The 19,966-nt window shown below is 38.4% G+C and overlaps 3 protein-coding genes and 1 pseudogene across 15 annotated transcripts in view; 2 read left to right on the top strand and 2 right to left on the bottom strand.

Annotated features, from left to right (window-relative positions):
• Positions 1-7,526, bottom strand: part of LOC115436250 (zinc finger protein 850-like) — a 194,820-nt pseudogene extending 187,294 nt beyond the window's left edge.
• Positions 1-19,966, top strand: part of LOC115435836 (uncharacterized) — a 1,131,008-nt gene that overhangs the window by 814,971 nt on the left and 296,071 nt on the right. The window lies entirely within an intron of this gene.
• The window catches only part of LOC115436331 (zinc finger protein 658B-like), a 763,626-nt gene that overhangs the window by 682,489 nt on the left and 61,171 nt on the right, over positions 1-19,966 (bottom strand). The window lies entirely within an intron of this gene.
• LOC115436291 (zinc finger protein 239-like) overlaps positions 1-19,966 on the top strand; it is an 887,505-nt gene that overhangs the window by 847,533 nt on the left and 20,006 nt on the right. The gene's annotated exons all lie outside the window — the stretch shown is intronic.

Here is a 19,966-nt window from a genome sequence, read left to right as displayed (position 1 = left end):
ACAGTGAAAGTACTTGTGGAACTAGGAAGAGGACACTGAACATATTTGTGTAACTTGGACAATGATGTACAGGACAGGGGAGATTTGATTCATTTTTATTCAGAAATATCAGTTTCTCAACAGTTTTTGGTTTGAAGAGATTTCTTTCTTTCTTTTTTTTTTTTTTTTTTTTTTTTTTTTTGACACAACCTCTCCGGCCTTTGAAAACACCCTTTCACATGGTACAGAAGATGCACAAATACACAAGAACAAGATTATATAAATTTGGGTACAGTCAGTTTTTGTCTCTCTCAGTACTCCAGATAACCAAACCTTATGTGTCTGAAATAATGTTAGATTTATTTTACCTTATTAGGAGTTATCAAATCCAAATGTTCCCACACAGGGGAAATCCTCCTCTTCTTCACTGGCTCCATCCTCTTACTCATCCTTCTCTTCTCACTCTCCTAAATCTTCAGATGATCTCTCTCTCTAAACTCTTCAAACTATCTCCAAACTATATAAATGCTATCCAAACTCTGGTATCCAAACTATCCAAACTCTGTTCAAACTCTGCTCTGACCCTAACTCTCAATCATAAACCCACATGTTGAACAGAGCCTGAGGGGTTTATTCTGCTGTCAAACCTGAATCACATAGAACCACCTCTGAACCACTGTGTGAAGCAGTCACGTGGTACAGCCGGGCAGCGAGGCTTCAGACGTCATCATTTGTGGCTCCTCCCCTAAATGAAGCAAGCCTCGATACGCGCTTCGCGGAAACGCCCCCTCCATTACTCGACACACGCTTCAAGGCCTCGGCACATCTGTAACATCACTACTTATCAGTTAACGTCGGGTCTACGTCACGCCTGACAGAAGCCCCTATGGTCCACAAGTGTCCGCTTCGTAGGCAAATTTATGAACGGGAAAGTGAAAATATGTCATAAACCATGCTGACATGTATCTTTGCGGAATTTTCAGTGGTTATACAGAAATTTGGAACCTATTCTAGTGGGTATACCGTGTACACCTGCGTATCACGTAGACTACACCACTGGTGTTACCTTTTTTCATTCGATGCTTTGCTTAAATTCCTGACTGTGTCTACTCACAAAGTTGCCACAACCTCTAGAGATAAAGGTTTGAGTGTTATTTATTAATTATTTCATTTTACTGGGTGCATATTTATTCTTGATTGTGTGCTTCTATTATATTTATGTTTCTTACTATACTTACTGCTGCTGCAAAAAGCCACTTCCCAATTGGGATTAACCCATAAAGACCCACTGATACTTTTGTGTCAGTTCCCAAATAGATTTTTCCCTATTTATAAACTTTCTTAAGTGATTCATCACCATTTATTGTTATATTACCCTTTTTATTGGAAGTTTTTCAGTGTAATCATGTATTTTCCTATATTTAATTCACTGATCATGCAGATGTTCATTTAAAGCTCAGAGTAAATTCAAAGGTTATTGTATCAAATCAGAAAAAATTTGGGGAAAAGTTATGTTTTCAGCAAAAATATCATTGATTAAACATAAACCCAGTGTGTTCATCCACTGTCATTTATTCAACTCCATGGGTTTTACTGGTGAATCAATACTGTAGAAGATGATGTTTCCATGGTAACTATGGAGCCTCTGAACGTCCAAATGGGTCATATCTGATGACCATGAAAAGACGACAAACTGCATTTTACACCAATTATTTACATGTATTAAGATTAGTGGATCAGTAAGGTTTAACATTTTAGATCAGTAGATGGTTTTGGTCGATGGTGTGTGTTTGGGTTTTTATGGGTTAATAAAGTATTTATCCAGTCTAATATAATGTCTAATTGGGATTATTTAAAATGGTAATAATTAGGCTGATCATTATGGTCTTATTCAGCGTAGATTATGGGGAGTCCTTTGAGGAAACCCAAGAGGATGTCCCAGCCTGCACTTCCTAAACCACCTCCTCACCTGCACCTGAATTATCAACAAAGGAAGGTCCTCCAGTTGTCACTGATGATCCTGCACTGTGGCCAAACCTGACTGATGACAGCACTAGGTGTCCACTTGTAAAAAACAGAACAGTTCAAATCACAGACTTTGATTTTCCTCAAAATTCACAAATGCCCCCAAGGAGATTCACAGAAGACAAATACATGATGATAACCATGAAAAATGGAGAAAAAATCAAGAGGTCGTGCTTGAGTCTCTGCCTCCTGGAGAGCAGGAGTCTGACGAATTTCAGCATTTGAATTCCAGCATTATTTCAATTTCAGCATTATTTCAAGTTTGACATTATTTCAATTTCTGAGTCTGTGCTTTAAGTTCTTTAGTCTTAAAGAACACTCAGTGATGCACATGATAACATGTTAAGCACGTAGCACAATAATCACAAAAAACTACAATAATATTAGTTCATGGATTACTGCCCCAGACACCTTTATATTTTAACACCAGGTAACTATCTTCACTGTGCCCTGGGCTTAACTCTACGTGCCTGAAAAGTGCATGACTGCCAGTGTTCTCTATCCTGCTCAGATACTGCGTTAAAACTGAGGTCCGGCCAGAGGCCGGGCTTCCAAGCGATGGGGGTTAACTAATATGGTAAAGAAACTTACCACTTAAAGCTGCCGATGGAAAAACACAACATGAGAATGAAGGAAAAATCCACCAATAGGCAAGATTAAAGTTTAAAAAAGGTAAACCCAGAATGTGGTTTATTGAAAACAGCAATGATTCACAAAAATCCAAAAACTGTGAGTTGTCAGAGAAGGCACTTTACCACTAGTATCCCATCAAACACACTATTCATCTAACACATAAAAATCTTCTCCATTACATTTTATAGTCTTCAGTGGCTCTTTGAAGACTCCCATGTTTAGTGACTCCCATATTCAGTTACATAAGTTCAACAAACACATATGATTGGTTAACAATTGCTGGGTAAAATGCGTCAGTACACACGTCAAGCAAATCACGTCAGTATATACGTCAATCACTCTGAGCACACACCCATTTGAAAGTTCACTTTAAGTTTAACAACTGCATTGGACATCTGCAAAATCTGCAAAATAGCACTTATGCATTTGACAGTTTGATCAAGGGTCAAACCTTGGTTTGACATTTGCACAGGGAGTTCAGCTTAGATAGCATAGCTTCACCACAAAGAGCTTCCAGAGTTACGCCTTGGTCGAACATCTGCGCAGGGAGGCCAGCATTTCTTAACCACAGTAAGTTTCCAAGTTCATAATTCAGATTACACTCAGCTCACCTTAACCACAAAAATTTCCACGTGCAAAACAGGCACATTGTGCTGAACCTGACCTTTTCATCACTGTTTAGCACAAAGGTGAAAATACACAAAGTATAAATCAGAATACAACTTAGATTAGCAAATCAAAAACACTCACCAAGCAAAGAACTTATAACATTTCATTTCTTTTGTTTTTTCTTCTCATACATTTTCACTTTGTTTTTTATATTGAGGTCAGCAGCGTTACAATAGTGTTAAGAAAAGTACAGAGCCTTTTTGCATGACCTAGAGCAAGATTCAAAGTCACACTTTATCTGCCATTTAGCATAAGATACATCTCACAAACACATTAAATAAGGACAAAGTCATATTTCACTGATATAAACCTGACAATAACTGAACCTGTACTGATAATATACCGAATTATTAGTAAAGTAAGTAATAAAGTAGGATATTTTGAAGCAACCAATAATTGATTTATTCCACATGAAACCCTTAAAATTGCAGGATGGTGTAAATGATTTATAAAGTAAAAAATAATATTGTTCCAAACAGCATTCAAGATTTCTTTCCATTAACACAGAGTAATTATACGTAGCGTCATGACGGTGCAGTCAGTGAACAAAGGACAGACTAAGAACTCTTAATCAGATCACCTCTCTCTCCAGGTCAAACCAAATTCCTGAAAAACTGTCCTGATTGGTTCATATCAGGTCAAAGCAGGGACATCCTCTGCAAGCGACATTTATAATGACAAATGATCTTAAAGAATGAAGCCTAACCTAATTTTAATGAACACAGACAATAAAACTTAGGCTCATTTCTTCTGTTCTTCCTCAAGAGCCATCTCCCCTGTCGTGTTAATTGAGAGCACCCTGGAACTCATGTTTACACTTAGTCGACCCCCTTCCGCTCAACATCTGTGTCCCATCGTCCCTGTTTACCCAGCGGTGGAGGTAAACCTAAGGACAACGGACGGAATAACAAAATCCGTATCTGTTGCCATGATTAATAGGGTCACAGAAATGTGTTAATGTTGATTTTACTCCGCACAGTACCTCTTTTATGTATATCTATGCCTAAGCCATTTGCCTGACCTGTGGGTTCATGTACGTGTGTCCTGTTCATGTTCACGTTGAATTATGTTGAAAGTAAGAACATTACTGCTTATAGCATGTCTGAATTATGGTGCTTAGTTTATTAAGGCTGAGTGAGGTTACAGGTGATGTATAAAGTTTGAGTGATCTTATTTAAGGATCTTATTTAAGGTTGGGAGAAGTTTTCTTACAAGTCTGCACATTCCTCTCCCCCTCTCCTAAGAGGAAAGAGAAATGTGATACTCCAAAATATTCAAATGACCGGCGAAAGGAGGTGGGATTAGCGCCAAAATGGACAAAGGAAGGCATGGCCCAAAGAGATCAATAACTCATCAATATGCATGAGAAGGACGGGATGGGTTGGCCCCTGGCCAAACTATAAAGGAAAAGGACCCAACTTCTCTCCATTGCTCTTTTGCTTGCTTTTTCCGCCTTCATGTTTTTTCTGCTTTTCCGCTTTTTGCACTTTTCTGCTCATGCTTCTTGCTGTACTCTTCGGAGTCTTTGCTCTTTAGCTTCGTGAGTCTCTTCTCACTTCGTTGGTCCTGCTCGTGCCTTCTTGCCTCTGTGCCCTCGTGCGTCCTCTGCTCGGGCCGTACCAACATCAGCTGCTGCTTCGAACTCTGTCAGAGATGTCATCACAACTTCCTCCATCCGCCGTCCAGACTGCTTCCAGCCGTTCCAGCTGTTTTCGTCCACACCGCTGCCGTGCCACTCCAGCCGTGTCAGCTCCTTCTACAAAGCCAAGACCCGCATCCTTCAAAGACCGACAACCTGTAAGAAAATTTACTCCTGGCTTATTTGAGTTGGTGTTATTCCAATTTAAATAGGTTTACCTCACCTTAACCTCACTAAACATAATGATATCTTGAATTATAACCATATGCCAATTTAGTCCACTTTCCTCCTGTCTGTAATCTCCTGCTCCCCTTATCGTATTTGTCTCTTGTCTTTTTGTATTTGTATGTCTTAGTTAGTCAATAAATTCTGTATGTGTGTATAAATCCTCTGCTTCAGTTGTTCTTGTGTACTGTATATTTTCACACTCAGGTTCACTGTCCCGTCAACGTACTACCACCTTTGCAAGGTTTCCAAATTGTTGTTTGGGTTAATTTAAATTTAAGGTTTAATAGTCAGATGCAGGCACCTTCACTATAAATCTGTAATTGAATTAATCTACACATCAACACTGTATTCTTAAATAATTTGGCTTACTATTGCTACATATAATTTCAGAGGTTTTTATATTTGTGAATGGACAGATGTGAAGTGTAGATGGATTTGGGTTGTGGGTGTGAAATTATGGGATGGACTTAGGTCTCTCTCCAGTGTGGGTCCGTTGATGGATTTTTAGGTGATTAGCTAGCATCACAGTGATATGGTTTTTCTCCAGTGTGAATGTGTTGGTGTTGTTTTAGGTGTCTTGCTGTGGTGAAAGCATTCCCACACTGGTCACATTCATATGTTTTTTCTCCAGTGTGGATGCGTTGGTGATGTTTAAGTCCATTCATTTGGGGGAAACTCTTTCCACATTGGTCACACGCATATGGTTTTTCTCCAGTGTGAATGTGTTGATGACGTTTAAGCCCCTTCATTTGAGTGAAACTCTTTCCACACTGGTCACACTCATATGGTTTTTCTCCAGTGTGGATGCGTTGGTGATGTATAAGCCCATTAATTTGGGTGAAACTCTTTCCACACTGGTCACACTCATGTGGTTTTTCTCCAGTGTGGATGCGTTGGTGACGTACAAGCCCAGTCATATGGGTGAAACTCTTTCCACATTGGTCACACTCATATGGTTTTTCTCCAGTGTGGATGCATTGGTGGATTTTAAGGTCACTTGCTGTGATGAAAGCATTTCCGCACTGGTCAAACTCATATGGTTTTTCTCCAGTGTGGATGCGTTGGTGGATTTTTAGGGAACTTGCTGTGGTGAAAGCATTTCCACACTGGTTACATTCATATGGTCTTTCCCAGAGTGGATGCGTTGGTGGATTTTTAGGGAACTTGCTGTGGTGAAAGCATTTCCACACTGGTCACATTCATATGGTCTTTCTCCAGTGTGGATGCGTTGGTGGATTTTTAGGGAACTTGCTCTGGTGAAAGCATTTCCACATTGGTCACATTCATATGGTCTTTCTCCAGTGTGGATGCGTTGGTGATGTATAAGCCCAATCATTTGGGTGAAACTCTTTCCACACTGGTCACACTCATATGGTTTTTCTCCAGTGTGGATGCGTTGGTGATGTATAAGCCATTAATTGGGTGAAACTCTTTCCACACTGGTCACACTCATGTGGTTTTTCTCCAGTGTGGATGCGTTGGTGACGTACAAGCCCAGTCATATGGGTGAAACTCTTTCCACATTGGTCACACTCATATGGTTTTTCTCCAGTGTGGATGCGTTGGTGGATTTTAGGGTACTTTGCTGTGGTGAAAGCATTCCACACTGGTCACACTCATATGGTCTTTCTCGGTGTGGATGCGTTGGTGGATTTTTAGGTTACCTGCTGTTGTGAAAGCACTTCCACAGTAGTCACACTCATACGGTCTTTCTCCGGGTGTGAATGCGTTGGTGTTATTTCGGTCACTTGCTGTGGTAAAAGGCATTTCCACAGTGGTCACACTCATATGGTCTTCTTCCAGTGTGGATGCGTTGGTGAGCTTTAAGCACATTCCTTTGGGTGAAAGTCTTTCCACACTGGTCACACTCATATGGTCTCTCTCCGGTGTGGATGCGTTGGTGTATTTTTAGGTCACTTGCTGTGGTGAAAGTATTTCCACACTGGTCACACTGACACGGTCTTTCTCCAGTGTGAATGCGTGGTGGATTTTTTAGGTGACTTGCTCTGATGAAAGTCTTTCCACACTGCTCACATGCATATGGTGTTGCTCCAGTGTGGATGCGTTGGTGGATTTTTAGGGTACTTGCTGTGGTGAAGCATTTCCACACTGGTCACATTCATATGGTCTTTCTCCAGTGTGGATGCGTTGGTGGATTTTTAGAGTACTTGCTGTGGTGAAAGCATTTCCACACTGGTCACACTCATATGGTCTTTCTCCAGTTGGCTGCGTTGGTGTTTTTTTCGGTCACTTGCGTGGTAAAGCATTTCCACACTGGTCACACTCATATGGTCTTTCTCCAGTGTGGACGCGTTGGTGGATTTTTAGGTGACTTGCTGTGGTGAAAGCATTTCCACACTGGTCACAGGTGGGTCTTCCGTCCATGTTTGCTGGAATCAGGTGATCTTTGTCCAGACACAACTTTTAGGTTTCACTTAAAATCCACCTTTGTCTTCTCTCTACATCAAAACACAAAGAAACAGAAGAGGTGGTCACTGAAATGCAATGGAATGGAACACAACAAACACATCTCTTTCAAACCAGATTAAGCAGACAGACAAAATTAACTAGTTAGATAATTAATAGGATATTTTCAAACATTTAAAAACTCGATCCTCTTATTCTACATGTGAAAACTGATGCAGATTCGACAATGTACAAATGAGTTACAACAATTACTTGTTTCATGACAAAACCTCAGAACTCGTTGCACCGCCATGATCATATGATGTCACGTAAGATCACCAACTTGGACGTATTGAAACAAATTTGACTAAATCTGAGGTGGATGCGTTCAACCTGCACATCAAAACGGCAAAACATAGACCCGTATTTAGATTGATCTTCCACCCGCAGAATAGAGAGGAGTAATTTGAGTGTCTTTCTGAACACATTCATCAGTAATACTGATTTGTCTGACATTTGGAGAATCACTAATCTGACTGGCAGAGAATGCTCCTTTTACTCAGCAATGCATAACTCATACAGCAGGATAGATTACTTTCTCATAGAAGCCAAATTAATGCCATATGCTGTAGATGTGACATACCATAATATTCTGATCTCAGATCACAGCCTTTTAACATGCACAGTGAATATTCAAAACATGGTGAAGCCACGGATGAAGTGGAGGCTGAATCCTCTGTTACTAACTGAAAAAGAGTTCTGTGATTATTTAGAAGCTCAATCTCCCTCTATTTTGATACTAATGATAATTCAGAAACCACCCCTTCTGTTCTCTGGGAGGCATTCAAAGAACCAGATTACTTGAACTAGACAACCAATCAACCTTCTGGACAAAGAGAATGCCCCAAACTCCTTCCAATGAACTACATAAAAAAACATCAGTCTTAAAATATGAATATAACAAAATACTCTCAGCAAGGGTTAGTAAGGCGTTCTTATTTACCAAAGAGAATATTTTGAATTTAATGACAAGCTGCAGACTTTTAGCCCACAAGTCAGAAACAGGAAAGTGATCGCACAATACATAAAATTAAATCTGATAAAGGTGAGATTCTGATGAAACCATGGACATTAATGATCGATTTCTCCAACTTCACAAAATTTGTACACCTCCAAAAACAATACAGACTATACGACTATGCAGGATTCTTGGATAAATGCAAGATCTCCCAGTTAGATGAAAATGAATCAGCTCAGCTGAACTCAGAAATCTCCATTGAAAAAGTTTTTAAAAAGCCATCACTTCACTTGAAAGCAATAAAGTCCCAGGTCCTTATGGCCTTCCAGGTGAAGCGTATAAAAAATTCCACAAAATTCTCTGCCCATATCTACATAAAGTGTTCACTCTAGCCCACTCTGATGGTGTCCTTCCTCCCACCCTAACAGAAGTGCTCATTACAGTGATACACAAAAGGGTAAAGACCCAGAAGACGTGGGTTCTTTTTGTCCTATCTCTCTGCTTAATCAGGATGGGAAATTATTTTCTAAAATTTTGGCTAACCTAACCTCTTATGGTACTTTAGGGCAGCCCAGCTTAGATCGGCGTTCTTCTGGTTCTCTGAACATTCCAATTTACCTTGGGTTCAGACAGAGAGAGAAAATGCCAGAGGACTTACTCTAGATAGGTATCTCTATTCAGATTCTTTGAAGAAACTTCAGAAGGACACAGTTAACCCATTTCTAAAAAAAAACACAATTAGAGTTTGGTATGAAGGTCACAGAAAGTATGACCTGGGTTCACCTCTCACACTGCAAGAAGGTGCTACGGTTGCCACAGGGATAGAGTAGACTGAGTGACCAATAAGGGACCATCAAGTGATTCGTCTGTCCGCGACTGTGGGGAAGCTCTGGGCTTCAAAGGGGACCCCATTATAAAGGAATTTAGGGGGTCGTCTCAAACCCAGTGAAGAAACCACCTGATCCCAGTCGCTATAGAGGATGAATCACTCTACAGGTAATTAGGAAAAAGTCCCCTGTAAGAACCCGATCATAGACAGACCTCAGCCATGACATCCATTCGAACACCCTGGGATGTGTGGACTAGAGGTACTTTGACATGTATGATGTTCCTGACAGTAACTGTAACTGGGCCTGTAATATGGTATAAAGTTCATAAATACAAACCCAATGCTAATGTTACAGAGAGGTTTAGTACTGAGGTCCCTTCATCCAGTGTTTAGGGGTCTCTCCCACTCAGCGAGGGTTAAGAGCAAGGAATGTTAAGTCTCACCTTTTATGAGTAGGGGGGCAGGATCAATTAAAGTTGATGCTTGTGGTGTTCTTCCATGTACTGAACTGACCAATGCCCAGGAGATAGAATACAGAGTCAAAAAAAACGTGTGTTCTGTATGGGAGAACACTGGGACATTGGGACACTGTAGGTTATGGGGTCATAGGTCATGGCGTCAGACTATTTGGAACACTGCAGATGATTGGGGATATACAACAGCTGGGGATTTAAAGCACTGACTGTCGATTATCCAACCTTTGTTGACATCAGGTACCTCAGTAGCTGACTGTAATCCTATAAACCAATAGTCCCTCAGTCAGATCTGGAAACAGTTATACATTCATTCATATTCACAAGACTCGATTACTGTAACTCACTTCTGTCCGGCATCAATCAAAAATCACTGTCCCGCCTCCAGCTGGTCCAGAACACAGCAGCTAGGCTTCTCACTGGTTTTAACAGGCGACATCACATAACCCCTATCCTGGCATCCCTCCATTGGCTCCCTGTGTGTTTTAGAATTGATTTTAAGATTTTACTGATTACTTTTAAAGCCTGAATGGGTTTGGCCCCAAGCTATATAGATGAAATATTAGCTACCTACGAGCCAGCACGTAGCCTTAGATCCTCGGGCAGAGGGCTCCTGGCTGTTCCAAAGTCGAGGCTTAAATCTAAGGGTGACCGGGCCTTTTCCATCAGGGCCCCTCGACTTTGGAACGGCCTGCCCGAGGAAATAAGGCTTACGGAATCAGTGGCATCTTTTAAGTCACTTCTTAAAACAACTTTTATAGACTTGCTTTTATGTGATGTTTGTCCCTTTTAATTTTAAATTTTAATTTAAAAAAAAATTTGAACCTTATCCTGTTTGATGTTGGTTTATATTCTCATACATGATGTTGTTTTATCTCACGCCTCTACTTTTGCATTGATTTAACAGCATCATGTTACATTACCCCTGCCCTCCTTATTCCGATTCATTAATCTATTCGAAGTGTCTTGTTTCTGCATTGTTGTACACATCTCTCCTATTATGTTGCTTCTATTTCAGTGTTTTTACTTACATCTTGTATCCTGCTGTTGTGCCCTTCTACTTGTTTGTCAAAGCACTTTGTAAACTTTGTTTTAAAGGTGCTATATAAATAAAGCTTAAAGCTTAAAATAAAGTTTGGATTTTCAAGCCAACATTTGTTCGAGTCCCTCACATCAGCTCTGTGCCCTCACTGCGTAGCCGAGTTTTTTTCTTCACGTTCAAGGCAGCCACACGTAAACAATACATGAGGCCATTCAGGAAAAATTAGAATAATTAGGAAATTACAACCACTTTTCAAAATCGTCAATATTCAGATATTCAATTACAACATCGAAAAAAAAAAAAAAAATGAATGGCGGTGTCTGTGAACCATGTAAGCACAATCCTACATTTTAACCTCTGTAATTATCTGTATTCCCACACTTGCCCATCAACACATCACAAACACTTCGCACCATGTGCTCAGGTAGTTTTGCCAATGAGGTCTGACGTTACATTTTGGTGCATTATGGCAAGTGAAGTTCTTCTCCTGCAAAGTTACAATCAAATCCTCCGTACTTTAATCATATACTTCTAGAATAAGGACAAAGTAAGCTACTCACCAAATGCCTTTCTTTTTTCTTTTTTTTTGCTTTTTTAGGTGCTTTGCTTAAATTTCTGTCAGCACCAATTGACAGTGACAATGCCACATCCTCACAAGCTGAAGGTATTTATCAGGCTACATGGAATTAGTTACATCACAGTCTAGGAAAAAAAATCTTATCAATATTGAATCTATCACAATCAGTACTAATTGCACACTATTATATAATAAATTGGCCTAATAATAACAATGGTAATAATAATAATAATAATAATAATAATTTTATTTGTTTATCCTTTTATCATCAGTAGTACTAGGCCTAGTAGTACTGATAGTAGTAGAATAATAATAAACATTAATATGACCAAATTGTGTCATTCCCATCAACAATGCCTAATGGAAGACACTGTGTCCTTTACTACACTCTAGTGGATACTCTGTGTAGCGTAATACAGAGAAATTCATGACTCATTGAATGCACCAGAAAACATCTGGATTTTAGTTTTCTTCTTCACTGATTCGACCACCACATCTTCACATATTGGGGCCTCACTTTACTTTCTTGCCTAGGGCCCCCAGATATCTTGAACGGCCCTGGGACTGAGACAATCCATGATCTTATCTGTGGGGGTGGGGATTGCCTTAACTGCTGCATGTGGTTGCTGTTGCTGTATTCCCTGTATTAGGAGTCTCATACTCCGTTGGATCGACGTCGCCACCACAAAGTGATGCCCTGTCAGGGGGTGTGGCTCAGTGATTATAGCCACCTACTTATACAAAACTGATCTTATTGGTACTCAAGTGAAAGCATTATGATGCATATTATGAAAATCTCACCAAAGAGTAATATGTTGATGCTAAAGTGGAAATACACAGTTCATATGATACTTTCTTTTGCTGAAGCTGCCATTCTATTAACTTTAAGCTTGCAACAGACATATGTGATATATTCTCATATATTCATGATAAGTGTGTTTTGTTGAAGTGTGATAATTCACTGGTATTGGCAGATCAATGTTTTATAAGTGAAGATTTGCATTGTTGATTGCTCATACTTCATGAATCCTTTTAATTCATTTATCATAAACATTTGGAATCTTTTTTTTTCCCTCTTCTGTTCAATTTCATGTCATTTATTACTTTTGCATTGATTATAATTTTGTTTCATTTATATTTTTATTTTCATTTATTCATAAAATTTTCTGGAATCTGTTGATTTGAAAATGCGTTTACTGAAAAATAGTCTAAACAGGGAGGGAAATGCAATATGCAATCAATTTACGAGGGTAACTGGGAAATTATGTGTCGCATTAACATGATTCCTTCCTTCTGGTTTGAATTAAATGCATGACTTGACATGCAATAGTACATAGAAACATCATGAAAACCGTGTCAGAACTCCTCATTCTAATCGTATGGGACCGATGTCCACAATAAAATCAAGTAAACTCAAAGAATCCTTCTTTTTTTTCAGTATACACAGCATAGAGGCTGATATAAACAGACTAAACACAAGGTGGCAGAGCACTCGCAACAGGGCCAGCTTAATGGACTAATAGGTCACGGTCTTTGTCTGTCCCCTGAGGGTGAGTCAGAACGGAGGACATGAAACCATTTTTCCCCTGCAGTGTACAATTTGTTGAAAATGGTTGAAAATAATTTAGAAGACTCAACACTTGAGCACTAACTAACACCTGCTTAATGTCAACAAAGGCCTGTTCAGCTGTTGGAGTCCACATGAATCTAGAAGAGTCAGATAGGGTACCTCCTAAATCAGAGAAGTCAGTGGAGCTGTACTTTAGCATATTATAGATCCAACTCTTGCAAACATTCAGCATGCCCAGAAAGACATCATTGTCTCTTAATAGTTGGTTTTGGAGGCTGAAGGATAGCTGTCTTATGGAATCATCCAAATGTTTACCTTTTCTGTGATAAGTTGTAGCCTAAATACTTAACTGTGTCCTGCCATCACTGCAGCTTGTTTTTGTTAACTTTATGACCTTGTTCCTCTAAGAAATGCAGGAGTGAAAGTGTATCAGCTGTACAGGCCTGTAGAGCAGCAGAAGTTCACAAAATGTCATCTACATAAAACAAAAACATTCCCTTGTGGAGCTTCAAATTTTGCCAAATTAGCAGACATTGCTTGTGAAAATTGGTAGATGATTCACAATTATTCTTAAGTATTCTAGTATAGATGTATCATTTCATTTTGTATGTAAATGAAAACCAAAACAGACTATCTTCATGTACTGATACAAATAAGAACACATTGCTGCTAGCGACTACTGAGACAATTTGGCTTCATGTTCTCAAATCATTCAACAATGTGTGTAAGTCAAAACATGGTCACCGCACATGAAAATATACAGTTTTATTAATTACCTGTAAATCTGTTGTATCATGCGCCAACTTTTAAACAGTAGCACTTTCTTGACTAAAAATAAAAGTATACTACAAAGTGGACATTCAATTATGACTCCAGCTTTAAGCAGCTCATTAATAATTGGTTCAATCCTCACCTCAGCTTTTGATTTCAGATGTTTACTCTAATTGTAAACGATTCTATACCTTTAATTAAACATACATCAGCTTTGCCTTTGGACCGCAAAGACAAAACATTTGGGAATGTATGGTTCTTTTGGATAACATTGTCAACAACATTAACAGACTCAGAGCTTCTCACTATACAATCTGTCGTTACCTGCTGGAACAATAATCCCTTTACTGGAAATTTTGAATTTGACACGTCATCTAGATGAATTACTGCTAAGGTCAACCTTCTATTATAACCTAATTACAGATATTCTCATCAAATCAGGTATCAAAGTCACCCCAGTGTAACGCAAATCCAAAGGAAGCAGAGATTATGAAATTATACTACTATAACACTGGTCTACATGTGAAATGCTTCCAGAAGAACAGTAGTTAACCTTACCAAATCTGAGTCACTAAGAAAGAAAAATTAAGTCCAGAGTTCCAGTTGGTTGCAGCTTCTAAGATACAGTCTTGGGTCAAGAAGTGAAATTCTGAGAATTAAAGAGAGAATGGATTTATTCCAAAAGAATGTTTGTCTCAGATCTACCAGATCTACTTCAAAACAACAAGACAATACATTCACTTTACAAGTTCTATCTAGAGGAACATTTATAAATCTATTGGATAAATGTACATAGTACCAACATATATGTGGAATAACACACTATTATATATATTAAAAACATGAGGTAATCACCACTTTCATCATTTGTTTTCTGATTCATCTCATTTATGTATGTACGTTTTTGCACATTTAATGTCTGAAGCAGATATTTCCTAAGAAATTCTAGAGCAGTGTAATCGTTTAGGCCTTTCAGTGCCTTTACATCTGAACAACAGAATTTAGACTCAAATATTTTCTTTATTTGATCTTATTTGCATATTTCTGCTTTACCAAATGTGAAGTGAACTTAAATTAATCAACCTTGATTATTTTTTTTCCTTTACCTCTTTCTTTGATGTCTGTTTCCTCCAAACTCTTTCCACCTTACTTGGCTAAACTAAAGGGGTTGGGTCTGTGTCTCCCCTGCAGTCTTACACTACAGTTTTCACTTTACGTCACCACACCCCAAAAGGAGGGGCCTCAGCAGAACACCCCGCCTCTTCAGACGGCCTTCTGCTACACAACTCTTCCAAGCTCAGTTGAAGAAAACCCCTGATCAGTTCACTTCACTCATACGTCATCACTACTGTCATAGTGAGATCAAACCTCATGCATCGCTCAGACAACTCTGAGATGTGCATCAACCCGAGTTGAACCAACGCCCAAACTCCAAATGTACCGATACTTTACTCACACAAGAACACCAAAGCCACAAAACATGCAATGGAAACATTTATTTATCACAGCCATGGTACAACAACAACAACAACAGAGCTCTGAAACCACTACAATACCACATGTGTATCAGTTCAGATTTTTATCACAATTTGACCTTTTTAACTCCGTCTCTGATTTGGAGTTTCAACAAGTCAGGTAATAATATTTAAATCAGTTCTTTTAGTTACATTTTTTGTGATTATCATTCCAAGATACTTCACTTGGTCTTTCACTGGGATATTAGCTCTACTGTGAACATCACTGGTATGAACCAGATCAGAGCTCACATTTTTGGAGGTTCAGTGATAAACCAGATGCTTTGGAGAAAAGCTGAATTTGACCAGTTGCTTTAAAGGAGCTGCCTTCAGTTCAGGAAGTCGTGGGGCTGTGCATATGTCTCATATGCCTGTCTCATCCAGCGGGATGGACCCCCCATGTGTCCACCCTACTGCATCCTTGCAGACTAGAATTACATCTGCAAATGGACGTCCATCAGTCCTGGTGCATCTCTAGTCTGTCCGTCCATGGGAGTGGATCTCTCCTTCACTGTGGTTCTCCCCGAGGTTTCTCCCTTTTCCCACTGGGTTTTGAGTTTTTCCTTGCCGAGAAGGAGGGTCTAAGGACAGGGGATGCCCAGGACACTACTCATTTTCTTGCTGTTTATTTGACTGTTGTTTACATCCAACTGACTCTGTAAAGCCCTTTGAGATAACCTTGTTGTGATATTGGGCTATACAAATAAATTGAACTGAAATTGAATTGAAAATTGAATATGCTGCATTCCAGAGTGCTGGCAGGTAGAATCTATCTGACTTGGACTGAACTCCATCCCACCTCAAAGTGTTCCAGGTGATCCACGTTGAACAGAAACTACAAACATGGAGATGGCAGATCTAAGCTCCTATTTGCTTTGATACTGAGGAGGCATTTGGACTGTGGACAGTCCAGTGTTCTCATATACGCAAACCAGATGGAAGAGGCCAAATGACGGAGGAGCTGATTAGACATTGTCAAGTTTCTTTTCATTGTGAACTTCCACACTGTGCGCCGCTATTGTTGTGATGACGTCACATTGTAGTTTTTGGTGAGGTCGGGGTACTTGGAACTGGACCCACTTTACAACCAGGACCTCCGGCTTCGACAGGCGTTCCAATGCATTTGACCCAGTTGGAGGTCGGAAACTTCCCACCTCCCAGTACTTTGGACCGCGGCCTTACCGCCAGTGAATGTTTGACGATAATGCAGATCACTTACTGTGCAGGACGATCCGTGCTTTCACGTCCCAGTCTCCAAATCCCATCAAAGTCTGCAGCAGAAGCAGAAAAAGGACACACATTTGTCACTAGTCTCTTACGAAAAAGAAAAAAAAATCGCCAAGACGATTTAAAAAAGTCTCCAGATTCAGTTTTTGTCCAATTTAGCAACACTGGTCCGGTTTAGGTCTGAGGAGGAAACCGACACCCTAATGCGGCCCGGGTGGAACTGGTCCGGGTCTGAAGGTTCCGCCTATACATCTGGACCGGAAATGACTGTTTGGAGTCAGTGTTCACTAATGGAGGAGCCACTAATATATGAGTTAAAACAGGAAAGTGGAGCTGAATAAATGAAATAAAAAATGAAAATAAAACGGAAAAAAAGAAAATTGCAATACAATATAGAATAAAAATCTAATTAAGTAAAATAAAATACAATCTAAAATTGTATGAAGGAAAAGGAAATAAAATAATGAAATTAAAATGAAGCAATATAAAAGAAAATAAATAAAAGAAAACAAAACCCAAATAACATAAAATACTAAAATAAAATTTAAAAAAAAACACAATTATATATTAAAATAAATTAAATAATTGTCGGGGTCTCATATGCTCATTCATTGGAATTTTCACGTTTTTTTTTTTTTTTTTTTTAAAATTTGTACATAACAAACATGCACTGAAAAAAAATATTTTTTGGTGTAGTAATATTTATTAAGTTAACTGTCACAATTTTTTCTTCTAATTGTAAGTATCGGTGAGAACTGGAATTATTCAAGTAAAACTAAATATGTCCTTTGTGTAATAAATAAACTGTGTGGGCACAGTCAGTTGTATTCTGTATTTTCACATAATATTCAAAGGTTACAGTCAGTGCACATGAACCTACAAATACCAAGGAAGTTTTAATAGGCAATTTAAACTGCAGAACAATATGTCAAATGTTGTGTAAATGTTACTTAATATTGTCTATTAATAAAGTTAGAAAAGGATTGTAACGTGACACACTGATCGTAATGGGGGCAGTTTGTGCCGAGTCATGTGACTCAGGTGGTTTACAGTGTCACTGAGTCATGTGACGGTGGGCTACCTTACAAGTTGTAAATATTCGTTAAAAGCAGGTTTCTGTTCTGTGTTCTGTAGTTCTATGACTCATGTTGTGCCTATAGATGATCACCCTTGTAGGAATTTACTCACAATTCTAAGTGCAAATACTTCCTAAGTTTTCCAAACTAAATAACACTCCCAATTTTTTCAATGTGGCAATTTCACATTCCATGTGAGGCATACATTGCCCAAGGCAAAAGAACATCAACAACTGACAAATATTAAATTAGAATACAAATACAAATCAGGAAAAAGAAGTCTTGAAATAAAAATTGATAACAATTAAAATAATATATGATTCATAAAATAAATAAATATCGTAAACCATTGCTCAAGGGGGAAACTCAAGTATTGATTTCTATGGCAAATTTATTGAACATTTTGTAAAATTTTGTGGCTTTGAGGTTTTCAATTGATTTCAGGGACTTTAAGTATAGTTTGAATTTATTTCTAAAAACAATAAACTTGGGGGATGACTTCATAATTCTATTTTTGTGAATAAAAAATTTGACAAATCACAAAATACCATTCCAGCAGAATTCATTGTTTTTGTTCTGGAGGATCATACTAATGTGACATCAGAGGTTGATAATTGAATTGGAGAATGCTGGGATCTGTTGTTTTAACCAGTTGTTAATGTCAACCCAAAATAAATACACCACATTACATGAAAAAAGTATCTGGTCAGTAGTCTCAATGTCATCACCACAAAATGTACAAATATTATCATCACTGCCAAACCGCAACCTGAGCAAATCCTTAGAGGGACAGATGTTATTCATAATTTTACAGTGTGTTTCTTTAACTTTGGGGGTACAGGGAATTTCATGTACTTTGTTCTAAGTTTATCAATTGAAGATTTATCAAATTTTTGTAATATATTGTTTTTCTTTCATTTTTCAGGGAATAGAATTTCTGTAAGACAGTTTCTAATGAAATGATTATTACATGTTTTGTCCAGGATTAAAATCCCTATAATTGACAGTGCGGCCAGTCGTGGTTGTATAGGCTGGTGTGCCAAAGATCAAAGATATTTTTTATTAAAAAGACAAATTAGATTAGATAGATAGATAGATAGATAGATAGATAGATAGATAGATAGATAGATAGATAGATAGATAGATAGATAGATAGATAGATAGATAGATAGATAGATAGATAGATAGATAGATAGATAGATAGATAGATAGAATGTTTATCTAGAGATCAGAGAATTACTACTCACAGACGATTTAATTTAGAGTAGTCAATCACTGAAATTGTGATTTACAAAATCCACAGGTTTTCTTCTTACCTTGTTGTTAGTCCGGCCTTAGAATTGTCTGGAGCAGATCTCTGCTGATCCTCCTGGACACAGTCCTCTGTTAGTGAGTTCTTTTGTTGGAAGCTCCAAGGATGAGTCAGGATTCACCTTGCTCTCATTGTTTTTATATAAATTTAATTTGATTTGATCTGATCATAAATAGGCATAACTCAGAACTGAAGATCCACCCGGAAAGAAAATGGATCCGTGCATCACTTTTCTTGTCCTTGTAAGCTGATCCCCAAACTATGGGCTGGTCCTGTGGGCTATGTGGGTTGGGTCAAAGAAAAATGGGCTGGTGTTTTCTGACTCTAAGTCAAGCAGATTTCAGCTCTATGTAACCCTGTGATGACAGTGTGTCTACATCTGGTCTCCTGTGTTCAAGATCAGATCAGATCAGATACTTTATCTGCTCTGAAGTGAGGAGTTCAATGCTGAGGCCCAGTTATGACAAAAGCTGAGTTATAACTAAATTAAGCAGAAATCAAGTCTTTCTGGTTAAATTGTTAGGCCATAAGTTGAACCATGAAAAGTGGCTAGAAAATGATTTTCTTTCCCATGTCTGGGCACTACTTTTTAAATGCATTTTTGTTTAGACTGTACCCTCATGGACTTTGGGTTAAAAGTTCTCCGCAATATATCCTGCAGTTTTTTGTCACAAGCCATAAATCTATATGAATATAAAATTAAAAAAGGAAAATTCTGTGATGCTAGATTCACTTGTTTTATTTATCAACATTCATTTTAGCAACACAAAAACTCTCACAAATTGATATTTATACATACTAACATTTTAGACAAGTCTTGATGAATTATTACCATGCAATGTAAATGTAGACCATGAAATCTTGGAAATTTGTGGGAAAAAGCTTCTACTAATTTCACATATTACACATGGTGGATTTAGCCACACACACACACACACACACACACAAACACACACACATCAATGTAACAGCATTGTT

This window comes from Sphaeramia orbicularis, chromosome 16, assembly GCF_902148855.1.
Source record: "Sphaeramia orbicularis chromosome 16, fSphaOr1.1, whole genome shotgun sequence".
NCBI classification, from domain to species: domain Eukaryota; kingdom Metazoa; phylum Chordata; class Actinopteri; order Kurtiformes; family Apogonidae; genus Sphaeramia; species Sphaeramia orbicularis.
The sequence above is the reverse complement of the archived record's forward strand: the minus strand, read 5'-3'. Positions and strand labels throughout refer to the sequence as shown.